The 16,682-nt window shown below is 46.1% G+C and overlaps 1 long non-coding RNA gene across 1 annotated transcript in view; it reads left to right on the top strand.

Annotated features, from left to right (window-relative positions):
• The first annotated feature begins 6,361 nt into the window (after positions 1 to 6,361).
• LOC148525582 (uncharacterized) overlaps positions 6,362 to 16,682 on the top strand; it is a 41,538-nt gene continuing 31,217 nt past the window's right edge. The window contains exons 1-2 of the long non-coding RNA XR_015878273.1: positions 6,362 to 6,658; positions 8,051 to 8,212. This is a non-coding gene — a long non-coding RNA (uncharacterized LOC148525582). The remainder of the gene's footprint in view (positions 6,659 to 8,050; positions 8,213 to 16,682) is intronic.

The raw sequence follows: 16,682 nt of genomic DNA on the forward strand, positions 1-16,682 counted from the left end.
ATTGTACAGCAGGGCTTCCTATCACTCTTTATAAAACCTGCCCTGGGTCACTGGGTGCAATCTCTGCTGAGAGGCAATGAGCTGAATGTACTGTACATCAATTTATACTGTCTTCTTTGTAATGGGGCTGCAGTGGAAATTCAGGAAATGCATTAATTCTATACACCAGTAGGCAGCTGAAGGCTTTAGGACAATCGGTTAAGCTAGGCACACACTATACAATTATTGGGCCGATTTGCCAATAATCGGATGATCGGCCTCATTTATTGTATAGTATCTATGAAAAATTGTTTCAGCGTTTCACCTTAAACTTTTAAAAACATCCAAAAATGCATTCTTTCGATTATCTGATCTGTTGGCCAAGACAGATAATCTCGGCCTCAATCTCCCGATATCAAACAGTGTGTGTGCTTTCTCGATAATCTGGCCATGTTTCCTATGTTGTGGGCAGACATATGCAAAACCAATGGAGTGTGGCCGATAATCGGTAGCTTCTAATAAAAAATTGCGTAGCAAATATTGGGGCTTTCAATTTGCCATAAAACCGACCCGTTAGTCGTCCCGATCAAATAAATCGGACAGTGTCTACTTATCTTCAATAGGAACTGATACAGGTCAAAACTCTACTGGGCATATTTACTAATTATTGGGTTTTAGACTGGATAATTCTAATTATAAGATGGTTTTAACTGCTGGAGCCAAACTGGTAAATCTGACAGCTTTGCAGCTCCCATGGAAACCTATGGGGCTGTGGTTGCTGTCAGAAATGGGGGGACCGCGCCACAAATTGAGATATCTGCTGCGGTATTTGTGGGTACTCTCCGAAGACACCCATTATATGCCGCAAATATTATTTAATAAGTAGGCTCCTTTGACTGCAGTCCTTTTGAGTGACATCCCTCCCTCTCCCTCCTGTGTGATTCCACCTATACACAGTGCATGTCTGCCAACTTCTCTCTGCTATTTCGTTAAAAAAAGACACCTCCTTCCTCATCACCACCTACTGTAGAGGAACAACAGACAGCATGATAGATGTACTTAAATTATGTTAACTTCAGTTATTTTGGATGCATTATTAATCTCAATAATGTGCAGTCTTCTATATAGTGACGCAGCAGCACAGGATACATAGTTCGTTCCTTAGGACATGTTTCTCAGCGCGCCTGTCACGTAACCTGCGGTGCTGTGGTAATCATTATATTTAGTGAGTGTTAGGAGAGGTGTTATTGCCTCTTTGCTGAAGCTCCCTGGCAGCTCTCGCTGCTTATAACAGTTAATGCACCATCGCAGGATGCCAGTCCAACCTCATTAGCACTGCATCAGCGTTCTTCTGAGCAGTTTATTGAACGGAAGGCTTGATGAAAACTAGATGGATATAATTATATCAGACTGAAGCTTTTGCACACCCATAACGTTGCAGCTTGGCAGGTCATTTTCTGCCATACTCACTTCCCCTGTCTTTATGTTGAGAAATGTTAATTGGCATTCAGAACAGTTGTGGCTCATAAACATTCACGCATCAATGCTGTGATAAAGAAATATAAAAAGGCACAAAAAAAAAGAAACAAACCCCCCCCAAACAAAAACCAACATTCCCTTGATCAGCTAATAGCAATCAGCTTGGACAATTTCCAGAACAGAGGTGTTTTGAGAAGCAATTCCATCTCGAACACTACTTATTATTGCTCCGTGCCCCTGCACTAAGTACATACAATGATGTAGATGGGAGTCTGCTGGCTGACACTAATGCTCTGAGTTCCACTCCAAACACTAATTAGGAGGACATTTCTGCAGCCTGTGAAATATTTTCACTTGCTTAGAAGCAAGGTGGACAGAGGCTCAAAGAGCTTGCTTGCGATGACATCTGAGGGAATGCTACTTTAGTAAGAAGAGGTGATGGATACAGAGCGTAGACTCCCAGCAATGGCAATTAGGAGCCCTAACTAGATTAACCTGCTTTTGCCTCTTTGCATTTCTATTTGAATTTATTTTATAGCATTTTTTAAACTCCAATTTAATTGAAGATAATTTTATGCATACATTAATTTTGTCTGTTTGGAATGTGATGACTGCAGTCAGTTTTATGTCACACACTGTTTTATTGAATTCAATTGTATAAACAAGATACTTATACCCCTTTTACACCAGAGCTAAAACCCGGGTTATGGCAGGGTTAACCCGGGCAGCTTCTTGGTGTAAAAGGGGAGAGGGATAGATCGCTGGGTCGAGTGACACGGCAATCCAACCCAGGTAAATAGCAGGGTTTAACACGGGCTTAGCCCGTGAAACCCTGCTGTGTGTACGGCGCACTCCGGGTCTTGATGACCTGCAGTGCGCCGCAAGCTTGCCGAGTGGTCCGGCTTCAGTGGCGCTTGGAGATGACGTCATCTCCAAGCGTCCACTTTCATGCCGGAAAAGCCAGGTCTATGCAGACCCGACTGCGGTGTGAGCGGCGCTGACTCGGGAATATCCCGAGCCGGCACTGGCAAAATTCCGGGTCTGATCCGGATAGGAACCCTATTCCAACTCCGGTCAGACTGGATTTTGGTGGAAAAGGGGTATTATTCTCCTGGGGATTTAGCTGTTGCAGTGCTCTTCCCAGCCTTTATTATCTTGTATATTGTTTTTGTAATAGGTGCGGTTCCTATTTATGGGCAAGCTGCAGATGCTACTAATAATGGCACAAAGGGCAAATTAATCCAGTGGTGATACCCCCCCCTCCCTTTTAGTGTTTTAGCAGGAAAAATAATTTTTAACGCTACACCAAAATATATTAAAGGCAGCTCGTGGTGAAATCAGAGATTTTTCAGCAGCGCCTTTGGATTCCTTTAAAAATGTCGCCGCCATAACCAGCTGTGGTGGTAGAGCATCCTGCATACTGCAATCAGTGGGGGCATAGAGAGCTGACCCTGAAAAAGGGGCATGGTCTAATCGTGGGTGGCGTGGCCACACCCCCTTTGAAACCCCCCCCAAAAACATTTTGCGCGGTGGGGAGGGGGTGCCGTAAGCCCTCCAGCCTGGCGCAAATCCGGGGGGGGCACGATCAGTGTGATTGCTCCCCCCCACAGGCAGAGAAGACTGCTGCTGTATGCTGGGCTGCTAACAGGTAAAAGGGAGGGGCGGTGTCAGAGCCGGGCCCCTCCGACAATCCGGGCCCGGTTAATAAGTGCCTGCCCCCCCTCTCGGCGCCCCTGGCAATAATGCTCTTATAATGCAGATCCTTTCAGATCACTCTGTGTCGACCCTCACTGAGGCATGCGCTGGCCGGCAGTCACACATGAATAGTATGCATGGAGGACCCGCACCAGGAAGTAGAGTGATTAGAGCAAACTATTTCTCTGATTTCAGCTCTCAACTTGGACGGGTTATTATCAGAGCCTGTCTCCGGTAAGAGCGTGTTCTTTGAATCCTGTGAAAATTTTCACTTTCACATTGCGAAATAAAGCCCTAAAACAGGTAATTACCATCACCTTTAGAAACACAGTTTGCTTTCATGCTGCGTGTAACGCAGACCGCGGTGCTTCTATTTTCTCTTTTATGAATGTTCCAACAAATCTATTTCTGAAGCTGCATACAGACACGATTTTTTGAAAGATTATCGTTAAACGATATCGTTTAACGATAATCGTTTGAAAAAATCGTTCACTTTCTGAGTCAAACGATGAACGATAATCGTTCATGCGCGTTCACGTTTGTAGTTTGTAGTTCAATCAGACTTGTCAACTCAACGATTTTCATTAGGGGAATATGCAAAGATCGTTTGTAGTCAAAAAAATCGTTCATTACACTTTAAAAATCTGACAGATAATCTGACAGAAAATCGTTCATAAAATCGTTGGTAACAAAATCGTTGTGTTTGTATGCAGCTTTACAGTGTTATTTTATTTCTGAGACTTTCCTTGGTTTGAGATTCTGCATATGTTCTTCTCACCACTAGATATAACAGTGGGATGCAAGCTTTTGCTAAGGCTAGTTTTGCTGCTATAAATATATATGTGTTTTCCTTTATCTCTGTAACATACCCATATCAATATTTAATAATGTTAACTGTAGGCATATTGCAATATGTGTCCCAATGACTTCGGCTAACAATCTAAATATGCTTCTGCAGCATTTTAACGCTATACTCCCATGAAACATTAATTAGGGACCCCTTGCTCCACATTCCATGCAATAAGAAGATATCCCATGAGTAAATTTCAGGCAGATTATTGTGTGTTAAATGAAACATAAATTAAAATGTCCTCCTTTGCTCAAACTGAGCCTCACAAATTGAGCTGAGCAAACCTGATGTTCTAGCGTCAGCCCATAATTCCCTGCCATCAGCGGATCGTACTTCCAGCTCATCATAGGGGAAGATGTTCTGAGCCTTGGAGAGTGATAAAGTGGAAAGTGATAAAGGAGCTACCAATCAGCTCCTAACTGTCATTGAAAAATGACAGGAGCTGACTGGTTGGTACTTTATCACTCTCCAAGCCTTAGTACATCTCTTGTCATGAATGGTAAATTGGTAAGTGCAGTAGAGTCTACCAGTGAGTTGCATGCAGTAAATGTTTGTAGGGCTGTCTGTGTAGTGGAGGATGCGGTTAATATCCTGACGGCAGGGACTCCGGCACTCAGACTACCGGCGCAATAACCAATACTTGTCAGAATCCCAGCACCGGCATCCCGAAGGTAAGTAGAGGGGTTGGGGGGATGATTAGCGTTAGGGTTAGGCACTAAGGGCCATATTAAATTAGAAGCAAAAAGCTGAGATGCGGGTGTAATTTCACTTTTATTAATACTTCACTTTCGTCACATTAAAAGATGCCTGCACCCATTGTCAGGTACCCCAAGTTTGCTAGGACTTATTTTCACAAAAAACTGCTTTATGCCAATCTTCACCACTTGTGCAAAGACGCTAATTAGAGGCAATTGGTACAATTACTTAAGTACTACTACATTGATCCCCAATGTTTCGGCTTCTTTTTTGGGGGTACAAACTGATTTCCCCGATTCTGACACCACTTTCCACCTGTTCTGACTTCGCGTGTCACCGTTTTCACGTCTTTTGGAATTGAATAGGGCAAATAGTGGGCACGCGCACGATAAGTTTCCGCTGCTAAAATACGCGATGTAGGCAAAAAGTAGTAAATATGGCCCTATGGGGGGTGGGTTAGGTTTGGGGTGTGGGGAGGGGTAGGTTAGGTTTAGGCACTAGGGGGGGAGATTAGGGTCAGGCACTGGGGAGGGATGGTTAGGGTAGGGACAGGGGGAGGGTTAGAATACTGATCAACAAGTGTCGGTATTCTAACCCTGTTGGGAAGCCATCATTGGGATTCTGACCGCTGCTGGGATTCCAAAGGCCGACATCCCGTACCCATCACGTGGTCAATGTTTCAAAAGGGTTGAGTAGAAAAATACCCCTTCAGTACAACTGAGATAGCAGAGGGTCTGTATTTTTCGATGTGCCAAATAAGGCAGTGAAAAATACTAATTGTGACATTTGTCTTATTGTTGAGTAGTAATAGGAAAAAGGATAATACCTGAATTTACAAAAACAGTAACTGTATGAAATATGATTTATTTATAGAAAGCAACTTTTTGTTCTATAAAATCAGAAATAGGGCAGTACACAACTTTTGCAAATAAAGTAGCTATAAAATCAGTTTAATTTCTTACACTTCCTAATTTTTCAATTAGCAACTCTCAAAAGGGACAAGTGATGAGTCATTTTTAATGCATATCAATAGCAGTTCATTAGCTTTGATATAGGTACCAGAGCTTGCTCATAGAAGAATTTAATGTGTGCCTGCAGCCTCAGAGCTTAGAAGTAGGCATAGAGACATTTTAACTACTTAAATTCTCTATATATTATATATTGGAAGGTAGTGTCTGTTCTTTCATCTTTTACAGAATATGACAACGTGAAGGAAAGCCTTTAATAAGTGTGGATGGCGTTTGTTAATCATGTGTTTCTAGATCAGAAGATCCAGGGTGTTGTGTCAATTTTGAATTTATTGGAAGAACACCTATTTGCCTACAGGAGTAGATGTGGTAACGTGGTGCAGGCATAGGCGAAACTAAGGGGTGGTCCGGGGGTGCACCGGACCACCCATTAGCCTCCGCCGCCGATTCGACATGTTTATTTTTTATTCATAAATAATGAGCGCCCGGTCAGGTACGCGTTACCTCCGCGCCTAACCGAGATGACCTTCTCCAGCTCCGCCTCCCCTGCAACGGCATTCACCACCAATAGGATCAGTCATCTGATCCTGTTGATGCACAAGCGCACGGTGACGTCATGACGTCGGACCGTGCGCGATCATATTTATATGAGGAGCGGAATGGCAGCCACTCGGGACCGCCATTAATGGGGGTTTCCCGGGCTGGATACTTGAAGGGCGCAGTCCCGCTCTGCCTACCTAGACCAGTGTCCGGACACTCGCGGGGTTCTTGCAGCCGCCCACCACTACCCCCAGAGGCTGCCTGGACCCGGCCAAGAGAGTAGAGGCCAGCATCAGCAGCGCTGTGTGTCGGTGTCCTGGAGAAGCTGAGCAGAGCAGCATTGGAGTGGGGGCGGAGTGGGGGCGGGGCCCGGCTGCCTGATAGCTGCTGCAGCAGCCAGGCTCAGAAGAGCAGGACTAAGAAGTTCCCTCTCTGCCCAGCGTTGTTATAGGTTAAGTGAGGGGGAAGGGAGGGGGGGGGGGGGGCACAGTGTGGGTGAGATGAGGGAAGGAGGGGTAGAGTGTAGGCAAGATGAGGGAAGGGGGGGCAGAGTGAAGTTAAGATGAGGGAAAGGGGGGCAGAATGTGGATGAGGGGAGACAAGTGTGGGTGAGATGAGACAAGGAGGGCACATTGTTGGTGAGATGAGGGAAAGGGGGCACTGTGTGGGTGAGATGAGGGAAGGGGAGCACAGTGTGGGTGAGATGAGGGAAGGGGAGCACAGTGGGTGAGATGAGGCAAGGAGGGCACCGTGTGGGTGAGATGAGGGAAGGGGGGGCACAGTGTGGGTGAGATGAGGCAAGGAGGGCACGGTGTGGCTGAGATGAGGGAAGGGGGGCACGGTGTGGGTGAGGTGAGGGAAGGGGGGCACGGTGTGGGTGAGATGAGGCAAGGAGGGCACTGTGGGTGAGATGAGGGAAGGGGGGCACAGTGTGGGTGAGATGAGGGAAGGGGGCACAGTGTGGGTGAGATGAGGGAAGAGGAGGCACAGTGTGGGTGAGATGAGGGAAGAGGGGGCACAGTGTGGGTGAGATGAGGCAAGGAGGGCACCGTGTAGGTGAGATGAGGGAAGGGGGGCACCGTGTGGGTGAGATGAGGGAAGGGGGGCACAGTGTGGGTGAGATGAGAGGGGCATAGTGTGATTGGGAAGAGGGGGGCACAGTGTGGGTGAGATGAGGGGGCATAGTGTGGGTGGGAAGAGGGAGGCACAGTGTGGGTGAGATGAGGGAAGAGGGGGGCACAGTGTGGGTGAGATGAGGGAAGAGGGGGGCACAGTGTGGGTGAGATGAGGGAAGAAGGGGGCACAGTGTGGGTGAGATGAGGGAAGAAGGGAGCACAGTGTGGGTGGGAAGAGGGGAGCACAGTGGGGGTGAGATGAGGGAAGAGGGGGGCACAGTGTGGGTCAGATGAGGGAAGAGGGGGGCATAGTGTGGGTGGTAAGAGGGGGGCACAGTGTGGGTGAGATGAGGGAAGGGGGAACACAGTGCGGGATAGGGAAAGGGAAGTACAATGCGGGATGTGGAGCACAGTGGGATACAGAGAAGGTAGGCACAATACAGAACATATAGGGGGAGACATACATACAGATATATGAAAGGACAAGACACGGAAAAACAAAATGGAAGCATAATGTAAAAATAATATATGTTATGATGGCAATAGTAATGTTAGTATAAAGGCTGTATATAAACCTCAAAATATCTTATAAAGAATAAAAATGGGGACTGGTTTACATTATACTAACATACTAATACAATCATAACATGCATTTTTACATGTGTATGAGTAGGTGTGTGTGTAGAGAGAGAGAGAGCGTGCTTATAACGGCTTCTTTGCTGTTCAAGTTAAACCCGTCGGGAGTCAAGTAGTCTTTGAAGTCAAGCTACTACCGAGCAAGAGACAAGTGAGGATCCAGCGCTTGGCAAGCTGAGGAGTGGTGCTGACCCCTGTGGGGAAGGGCTGGCGCAGAGAGTACCCTTCTGTGTCCGCCAAGGTCGTCAGAGCAGGTAAGGTCCCAAAGGGAAAACCCTTCCTCATTATATATATATATATATATATATTACCACTCCACACAAAACTGCACTAGAGAGGATTATTTAAATGTAGCAAAAAGTTGTATTGACAAGGACATCAACGTTTCGGAGCTGTCGCCCTGTCATCAGGACCAAACAGATAGTATTTTTTGAGCTGGGATTTCCTGTTTGGGTGGAGTTGGGGGAGCAATCTGGAACCTGCCCGGGTTGTTAAGATGGAACGCAAGCTTGCGGTTGTTCTGGTTACGGCCGGGTGAGTGACCAGAAGTCTGCTTGTTGATGACTCTTCCGGAAGCAGGACACCAGCGTTGGAGCGGTGATGGGAGGTGTTTGATGTTGGTATACTACATATGTGAGTGTTATGTTGTTCATTTGTATTATCTGTTTGGTCCTGATGACGGGGTGGCAGCTCAGAAACATTGATGTCCTTGTCAATACAACTTTTTGCTACATTTAAATAATGCTCTCTAGTGCCATTTTTTATGGAGTGGTGTATATGGTTATTTGGACACAGGAGCGAGTTGTTATGTTGGAATGAGTGCCGGCAGAACCGTGGACTAGTGTGTATGTTTATATGTATATATGGGTTGAGTACCCTCCCTGTAACTCCCACTAAGTGTCCATGCCCTCACTCTCCTCCCTGTAACTGCACCTCAGTGCCTCTGCCCTCACACTCCCTGTAACTTCACCTCAGTGCCTCTGCCTTTACCCTCCCTGTAGGTTCCCCCACAGTGTCCCTATCCTCACCCTCCTTGTAACTCCCATTCAGTGTCTCTACACTCACCCTCCCTGTAACTTGACATCAGTGTCCCTGTAACTCCCCCACTATGTCCCTATCCTCATCTTCCTTGTAACTCCTCCTCAATGTCCCTACGCTCTCCAGGGCTGGCAGCATAAATTTTGGGGCCCGGTACACTCATATTTTTGAGGCCCTTATCCCCTCTCCTTGCCGTCACACCTCCCCCTCTTCCCCAGATTCTCTGTCTATCACACCTCCCCCTCTTCCCCAGATTCTCTGTCTGTCACACCTCCCTCTCTTCCCCAGCCCCTGTGTCTGTCACACTCCCCTCTCTTCCCCAGCCCGTGTCTGTCACACACCCCTCTTTCCCAGCACCATTGTCTGTCACACACCCCTCTTTCCCAGCCTCTGTGTCTGTCACACTCCCCCCTCTTCCCCAGCCCCTGTCTGTCACACTCTCCCCCTCTTCCCCAGCCCCTGTGTCTGTCACACTCTCCCCCTCTTCCCCAGCCCCTGTGTCTGTCACACTCTCCCCCTCTTCCCCAGCCCCTGTGTCTGTCACACTCTCCCCCTCTTCCCCAGCCCCTGTGTCTGTCACACTCTTCCCCGGCCCCTGTGTCTGTCACACTCTCCCCCTCTTCCCCAGCCCCTGTGTCTGTCACACTCTCCCCCTCTTCCCCAGCCCGTGTCTGTCACACTCTCCCCCTCTTCCCCAGCCTCTGTGTCTGTCACACTCTCCCCCTCTTCCCCAGTCCATGTCTGTCACACTCTCCCCCTCTTCCCCAGCCTCTGTGTCTGTCACACTCTCCCCCTCTTCCTTAGCCCATGTCTGTCACACTCTCCCCCTCTTCCCCAGCCCATGTCTGTCACACTCTCCCCCTCTTCCTTAGCCCATGTCTGTCACACTCTCCCCCTCTTCCCCAGCTTCTGTGTCTGTCACACTCTCCCCCTCTTCCCCAGCCCCTGTCTGTTACACATCTCTTTCCAAGCCCCTGTGTCTGCCACTCCCTTTATCTGCAGCTCCCCACCACTCACCCCATGACTCTTGAGCTCCCAGCCTGGCACTGACCAACACTTACCTGCTGCGCTGCATGAGTTCCTCAGTCTTCCCTGGAAGACGGCAGACCTGGCGGCTCCTCTCTGATTCAGCGACGCAGCGTCATGACGTCACACACGCTGTGCCGTCTCGGCCTGCCTGTCACTGCCGGGACTTGGGAGGAAGAATCTATTCTAGCGACTCTAGCCCCAGCTTAAACAGCAGGTGGCAAAGGCAAGGGGGACACGTGAACTGGGCTCCCGAAATTCTTGAGGGTCCGGGGCCCCTCGGAACCTTGGGGCCCGGTACAAGTGTCCCCTTTGCACCCCCCTGTCACCGGGCCTGACCCTCACCCACCTTGTAACTCCCTCCCAGTGTCTCTACACTCACCATCCCAGTAACTTCACCTCAGTATCCCTAGCCTCACCCTCCTCGTAACTTCACCTGAGTTTCTCTGTCCTCAAGAGTGACTAATTGGGGAAGTGTCATAAGGACATGCCCCCTCCCAGTCAGCCACGCCCCCTTTCTGGGAGCGTGCGCGCCTTCGGCGTGCACATGAAGACTCTGCTTGCACCTCAGCTCCCTGCCCTACCCCATGTCTGCATGAACACCAATATGAATAACAATAGAAATCTTTGCTGCCTAAATAATGATCACAAAACACAGTGCCAAGCTTCCGAGGTAACATAAGTTCTTGTAATGGGTTGGAACTTGGACCACCCATTACCAAATGTCTAGTTTCGCCTATGGGTGCAGGATGACTGTTCAGGAAGATTCTCAGTCATATCTAAACATGTTATTGTAAGACGTGGGAAGCCTTTCCTAATGTTGAAGATACATGAGTCCTCTTTCATGGGGCTGCTGTCCTAACGAAATGTGTGATCCATCCCATAGATCCAGCCTCTGTGGTAGTTCCAGCGACTTCTGCAGCCAGAGCAGTGGTATATTGTTTACTGGTGGTAGCATCATTAATCTCTTCAAGTGAGTTAATCTGGGTAGTGGTCTGTGAAGAAGGATTCAGCTCAGGTTGGATTTTTTTCTTGGATTATGGGTTTTGGTGAGGGTGACGGGAGCTCTGTGCATTTTATGTACTCTCGCGTCACTGTTAGGTAGTTCTTTCTTTTGAAATAGATTAGACTGGCAGTAGAGGTACAATAGATTGGTGCAGGTGTTGTGGCCACTGAGCAACAAGGAAAGGGTGCCTGTTGATTTTTGGACTGGGCAGGTAATTGTTGAGGGGTACGATGGGTCAGATTGGTACCAGAGGTTGTCTGGAGTTTCAGTGGTGAAGATTTTTTCGTTTGGAAGAAGACTTCTCTGTAAAATGTCCATTCTAGGGTTTTAGCCATATTTATTCATTCTGTTGGCTGGATAGTCATGAAGAAGCACTCAATCAGGGTTGTCCTGTCTGGTGAAGGAGGATTTGCATATCTTTAGGTGACAGTGCTTTATCTTTTTTCTCATTGGGAAGTTGACAGTAGTGTGCGGCTAAAATATGTGCACTAACTCTTGTAATAAACATTGTAAAGCACAAAGTTTTAGTGTTTTTCTATATTAAGCTCTTTGTATTATTTGTAATCTTTGTTATTGATCAAGAACTCTCTAAAAGAAGTAAGGTATGGAGTAAAGCAACCCAACAAACTTCATATAAAGCCAAAACCATTATTAATAATCAAATGAAGATTTATTAACCTCTAGTACTTATAATAATAATGTTTTGCTATAAAAGTATTAATAATGCAGTAAATGTTTATATGGTGTTAATTTCAATATAAGGCTATCATCTTCCCTATACACTCACGTGCACAGTAGAAAATACATGAGTGTACATATTCTCTTTATCTACTAAGTATAAAATATTAAGAAGCATATTTATCAAAGTACATTTGCTGGATATTCCCCTAAAAAAACATTTTCGGGTGATATCCACAAAGTTGAAAAATCCCCAGAAAGTATCTAGGGAGGAACAGCAGCAGATATTGAAGATATGCTGCTGTCCCTTTAGGTTTCTACGGGGTGGCTACATTGTGAGATTTACCAACCTCCGGAAGGCTTGGCCCCAAGGGTATCTTAATGGAGCCTATGTCCTGTCAAGGGAATTTTGCTAAATTAGAGTGGAAATATTAATTTTCAGTTTGTGAATTAAGGGCACACTTGCCGACATTCTGGCAGCCCCCTCCTTCTTACAATTACATTTATAATTGAAAGTCCAGATGAGCATACAGATCATACTTGCCGACATTCTGGCTTCCCCCTCCAGGAGCCTGGTCGGCATAGCGGGGGAGGCCTGGCATGTCATGGGGAGGGCATAGCCAGAGACATAAGCTGGCATTAGGAGCATAGCAGGGGAGGGTGTGACCACGTCATACTTGCCTACGCTCTCAATTTGACTGGGAGCCTCCCAAAAATCCCCGTAAAGGCACATAAGCATCCCGGCGGCAGCCGATCCCTCCGATCCGCACTGCGATAACCTGAGAAACTCGCGCAGCATTGGCATTGTGTAGCGGGGGCGGGGCCAAAAATTATGCGATTGTGTGGCACCGCCCCCTACCCCACCCACAAATTACAGTAAGCTGTCCAGCCCCGCCCCCTTGCACTGGCCATGCCCCCTGATATGCCGATCTGGCTGGCTGCTCCTTCCCGGAAGGGGCAGCCAGAATGTCGACAACCATGGACCACATGATCTCGTCATCGTGGCTCCAGCCCAGCTACACATTACAGAAATTACCGGCATTGTGAAGCAGGGGACGGGGCCATGATGAATAATACTGAATCGCGTTATCGCCTTCCCCCCAGTGCGGGGTAGTGTGTGTGGGTGGGGGATGCGGGGAGTACGAGGGTAGGCTGCCGGCCTATTTTCCTGGCCTTTCCAGGACAGTAAGCAAGTATGATACAGATTCATGCGTACACACTATTCTAATCTACCATTCGATCTGTGATCTCATCTCTTGAAACCACCTGCTGAAGAGGTCGTGAGTGCAGGAGCAGCAGCAGAAGTATTGGACAGAACGGTCGTACAAACACATTTTTTCCGATATTTTACCATTACATCTGAAGAATATTAGGAAGCCCATAAAACCTGATCTTCAGTTTCCTTTCGATAAAACAAGATCGAAGGTGCATAGACATATATAGATAGTTATATCACAAATGATTTGGGAACCGGAAGAACTGTTGGTGATGGTATAGGTGTGGTATAGGTGTGTAGGAAGACTAATTAGGACATGGGAAACAGGATTCCATGAAAACATTTTCTTGAGCAAAAAGTCTGCGATAGGGAGAATATGGTGCTGTACAATGTGAAAACAGACAAATGTTTTATTGCTGTGTTATCATTAGTGTAACACAATAAAGGTAATCGTTCATTACATTTAGTGTTATTAATGTGTCTGTGCATTTTCATGCTGTTCTCACATTGTACAGTGTCATATTGTCTCTATTGGTGGCTTTTTACACTACATTTTTTTTTTGGGCAGAATTCTGCTTCCCATGTACTAATTAGTCTCCCTACAAAATTTGGGGCTCATTTATCAACAAGTTTTATCATTCACAAAGAGTGATAAAACTTATTGCGCATGATAAACTGTGCTCTAACCACTGAGCTCCCTACTGTCATTTTTCAAACAGATGACAATTGGGAGCTGATTGGCTGGATCACCATTTATCATACACAACGGGTTTTATCACTCGTTTTGAATGATAAAACTTGTGGATGAAATTCTAGTTGTTAGATATAGTTACAGACAGCTCTGAATAGGGGGTGTTTAATTATGGTCACCCTGTATATTCCAGAGGATCCAGTTGCCAAAATTGTTCTTCCGTATTTGATCTCTATTAGCTCTACCACTCAGTCTACAGAACTCTTTCAAACATTTAAAATAAACAGTGATATTTGGTCATTGTTACAAAATTTTTATAGTACACATGAAACATGTCTCCGATTCAACATGGATTAAACACGTCAAAAATTATAAAAGTAGTTGAGCAGATGGATTAGCTAAATGCTGTCTCTCCGATTCAGCTGTGCATTGAAAACACAATTCAAGCATTGTTGAAGTAGCAAAACGCCAATGAAAAGACAGCAAAGCTGTTTGTTCTCACCACTGTTTGTTATAATATCTAGCGGGCTAGAGAGGAATCGTTTCATCAGTTGCGATATGAGAGAGGTAGTAGATAAATCACCAATACATAGAAACCGTAGATCAAGACTAAAAATAATCAAACTGTTCCCATTCAATCACTTGATGCATTCTTCTACCGCACTGGCAGTTTCTTTAGAAGTGGTATAGATGATGTAAACCATTGTAGGTTGGTGGATATTTATACCCAAACTGGTCAATCCAGCTATAGGAACAATTAATAATGAACTCTTCCTTTTCTGACATACTGTACATCTTTAAGATAATATTAACTCTCAAAACAAAATAATGTAATAAGACAAATATAAATGTAAATATATCTATGCAGAGAGAGAATGCAGTGGAGTTAGAAAATAACTTAATTGATGGGAAAAAAGCAAAAAATTTGTCTGTGAAAATATAGATCATGACAATAAATCTGAGACATAACAGGAATTATAAGAAAAATGACAGAGGTCTCAAGATTATTTGACTCTACCTGCAAATCTATGATTCTACCTGTATAGAAGGTATGACCCAAGAGTAAGAATTAACAATGTCTTTTAAATATACGCATTCAGGGCCTGATTCAGACCCGCTCGCGAGCGCTGAGCTCTCACAAGCAGGTCGATGTTGGCCCAGTGCGCATGCGCACGAGGGAGGCGGCTCCATCGTGCGCATGCGGACTGGGCCAACATCGACCCGCTTGTGAGCGCTTGGAGGCGGCTCTGTGGTCACCCACAGCTATGTGAGCAGCCAGGAGGCCACTCTAAAAATACAATAGGCGGGCACTGATTCAGAGCGAGCGCTCTGAAAGAGCGTCCGGTTCTGAATCAGGCCCTCAGTGTTTTATCTGGAGTTCCCCAAGAAAAAAATGATTTTCCGGCAAAGAGGAAGAACAGGGAGGAAAAGAATTAATAAGAAAAAGAATTACATATGTGTCCTCATACATCTAGCATTATTACGCCACGCTGGGTGATATACAGTACCTGGCGTGAGTAAGCCTTCAGGCCCTGTGCAACTCTGCTAGCGTCAGGTGGTTTTTTGTTGTTGCTTAAAATGCATCTAAGTTGTGTCAAATATCAAATTAATCAGCACAGTCCTCGTTGCATCACATTGTGACTTAGATGCATTTTCGACAAAACAAGGTGCAAAAAAAGACAACCATCTAGCAGAGTTTCACGGGACCTGGCGCGCAGAGAGGGGCTGTATGGCGCTACTGTAGCAAAGATGTACGAGGAGATATCTGTGTGGAAACACAATGGAAATATAATTTTTCCAGAAAAATATTTTCCAAAATGGAGTTATCCAACCTCAGAACCCAAACTCTTCCAACCGCTTTGTAGGTTTGAATCAGTGTATTAATACATTTTTGCCTAAAATGTTAATTTAAACAAAAATGTTTAAAACTTTAATGCTGTATACGGTATGTTCCCATGTGGCTGGAGCCTCACCACACATTTGTCTTCATGCCAGAGACCCACATGTTCTCTTTTATTTGCCAAACCACACTAAACAGTCTAAATTGACTTTCATTGCCACACATCTCTATTTATGTGCTTTAAAGTCCCTGAAATACACATAAAAAAATCAGGGTGGAATGGTGAAGCAAAAGTGGAACTTGAAGTCTGTATCAGTGAAAATTTGCATGTCTGCAAAATAGCCAGATCCATCACTGAAAAAGGGGGATTCCCCTCTGTGAGACATGGAATCCTCCAGTATAGGGCACTATGGCCTGAGCTAGGAGCTGTTTCAAGACCTCTCCATACTTCATTACCAGAAATGTTGGCCTTCCTGTTTGCATGGGTCCCCCAACATATACCTGATATAGTCGTATTTTTTGTGGGTGGTTAGGGATAGGGGAGCAAATAGTGCATGACAATGATAACAGCCAGCACTAACAAATCGCTGACAGTGACTGGTGCTTTCCTCATTGCTCCTGATTTTGTGAGCGTGTTTAAGCAAAATACATTTTTTGCGTACAGGAAAGAGAAGTTTTTACTGCTGTACTTAAGGGGCTTTTGTAGACAGGGCCATAGAGAGACGGCCCTGGCCCCATTACTATTGGGGGCATGTCCTAATCACATAAGGCGTGGTCACGCATCATAGGAAAATAAAAATAAAAAACCCTATTTGCAGCTCCGCAAAGTGGCGTTGAGTGCTGAGGAGGGGGTTGTTGTGAGTCTCTCAGCCCAGCACAAATCTTGCAATCAGCATGATCGCTTTCCCCCACAGGCAGAGGAGAGGAGACTGTTGCTGCTGCTCAGTGGCAGCAGTCTCCCTGGTCTCCTACTGCAGAATAGCATACAGCAGCTTGTGCTGGACTGCTGACAGGTAAGAGGGAAGAGGGGCGGCATTGTATTCGGGCCCCTCCAACAAGCCTGGGCCCAGGTAATTAGCACTTGGGGTAAATCAGACATATACTGTACAACACCATAACTAAGGTGTCAGGGGCGTATAAAGAGAGGAGGGGGCCCATGTTCATTCCCTGTCCATGGCCCCATCCTCTCTCTCTGGTGGCCGGCAGCCAGTGATGTATCTAGGGGGGGT

The sequence above is a fragment of the Taudactylus pleione genome, unplaced genomic scaffold (genome assembly GCF_031769625.1).
Source record: "Taudactylus pleione unplaced genomic scaffold, aTauple2 ptg000105l, whole genome shotgun sequence".
In the NCBI taxonomy this organism is placed as follows: domain Eukaryota; kingdom Metazoa; phylum Chordata; class Amphibia; order Anura; family Myobatrachidae; genus Taudactylus; species Taudactylus pleione.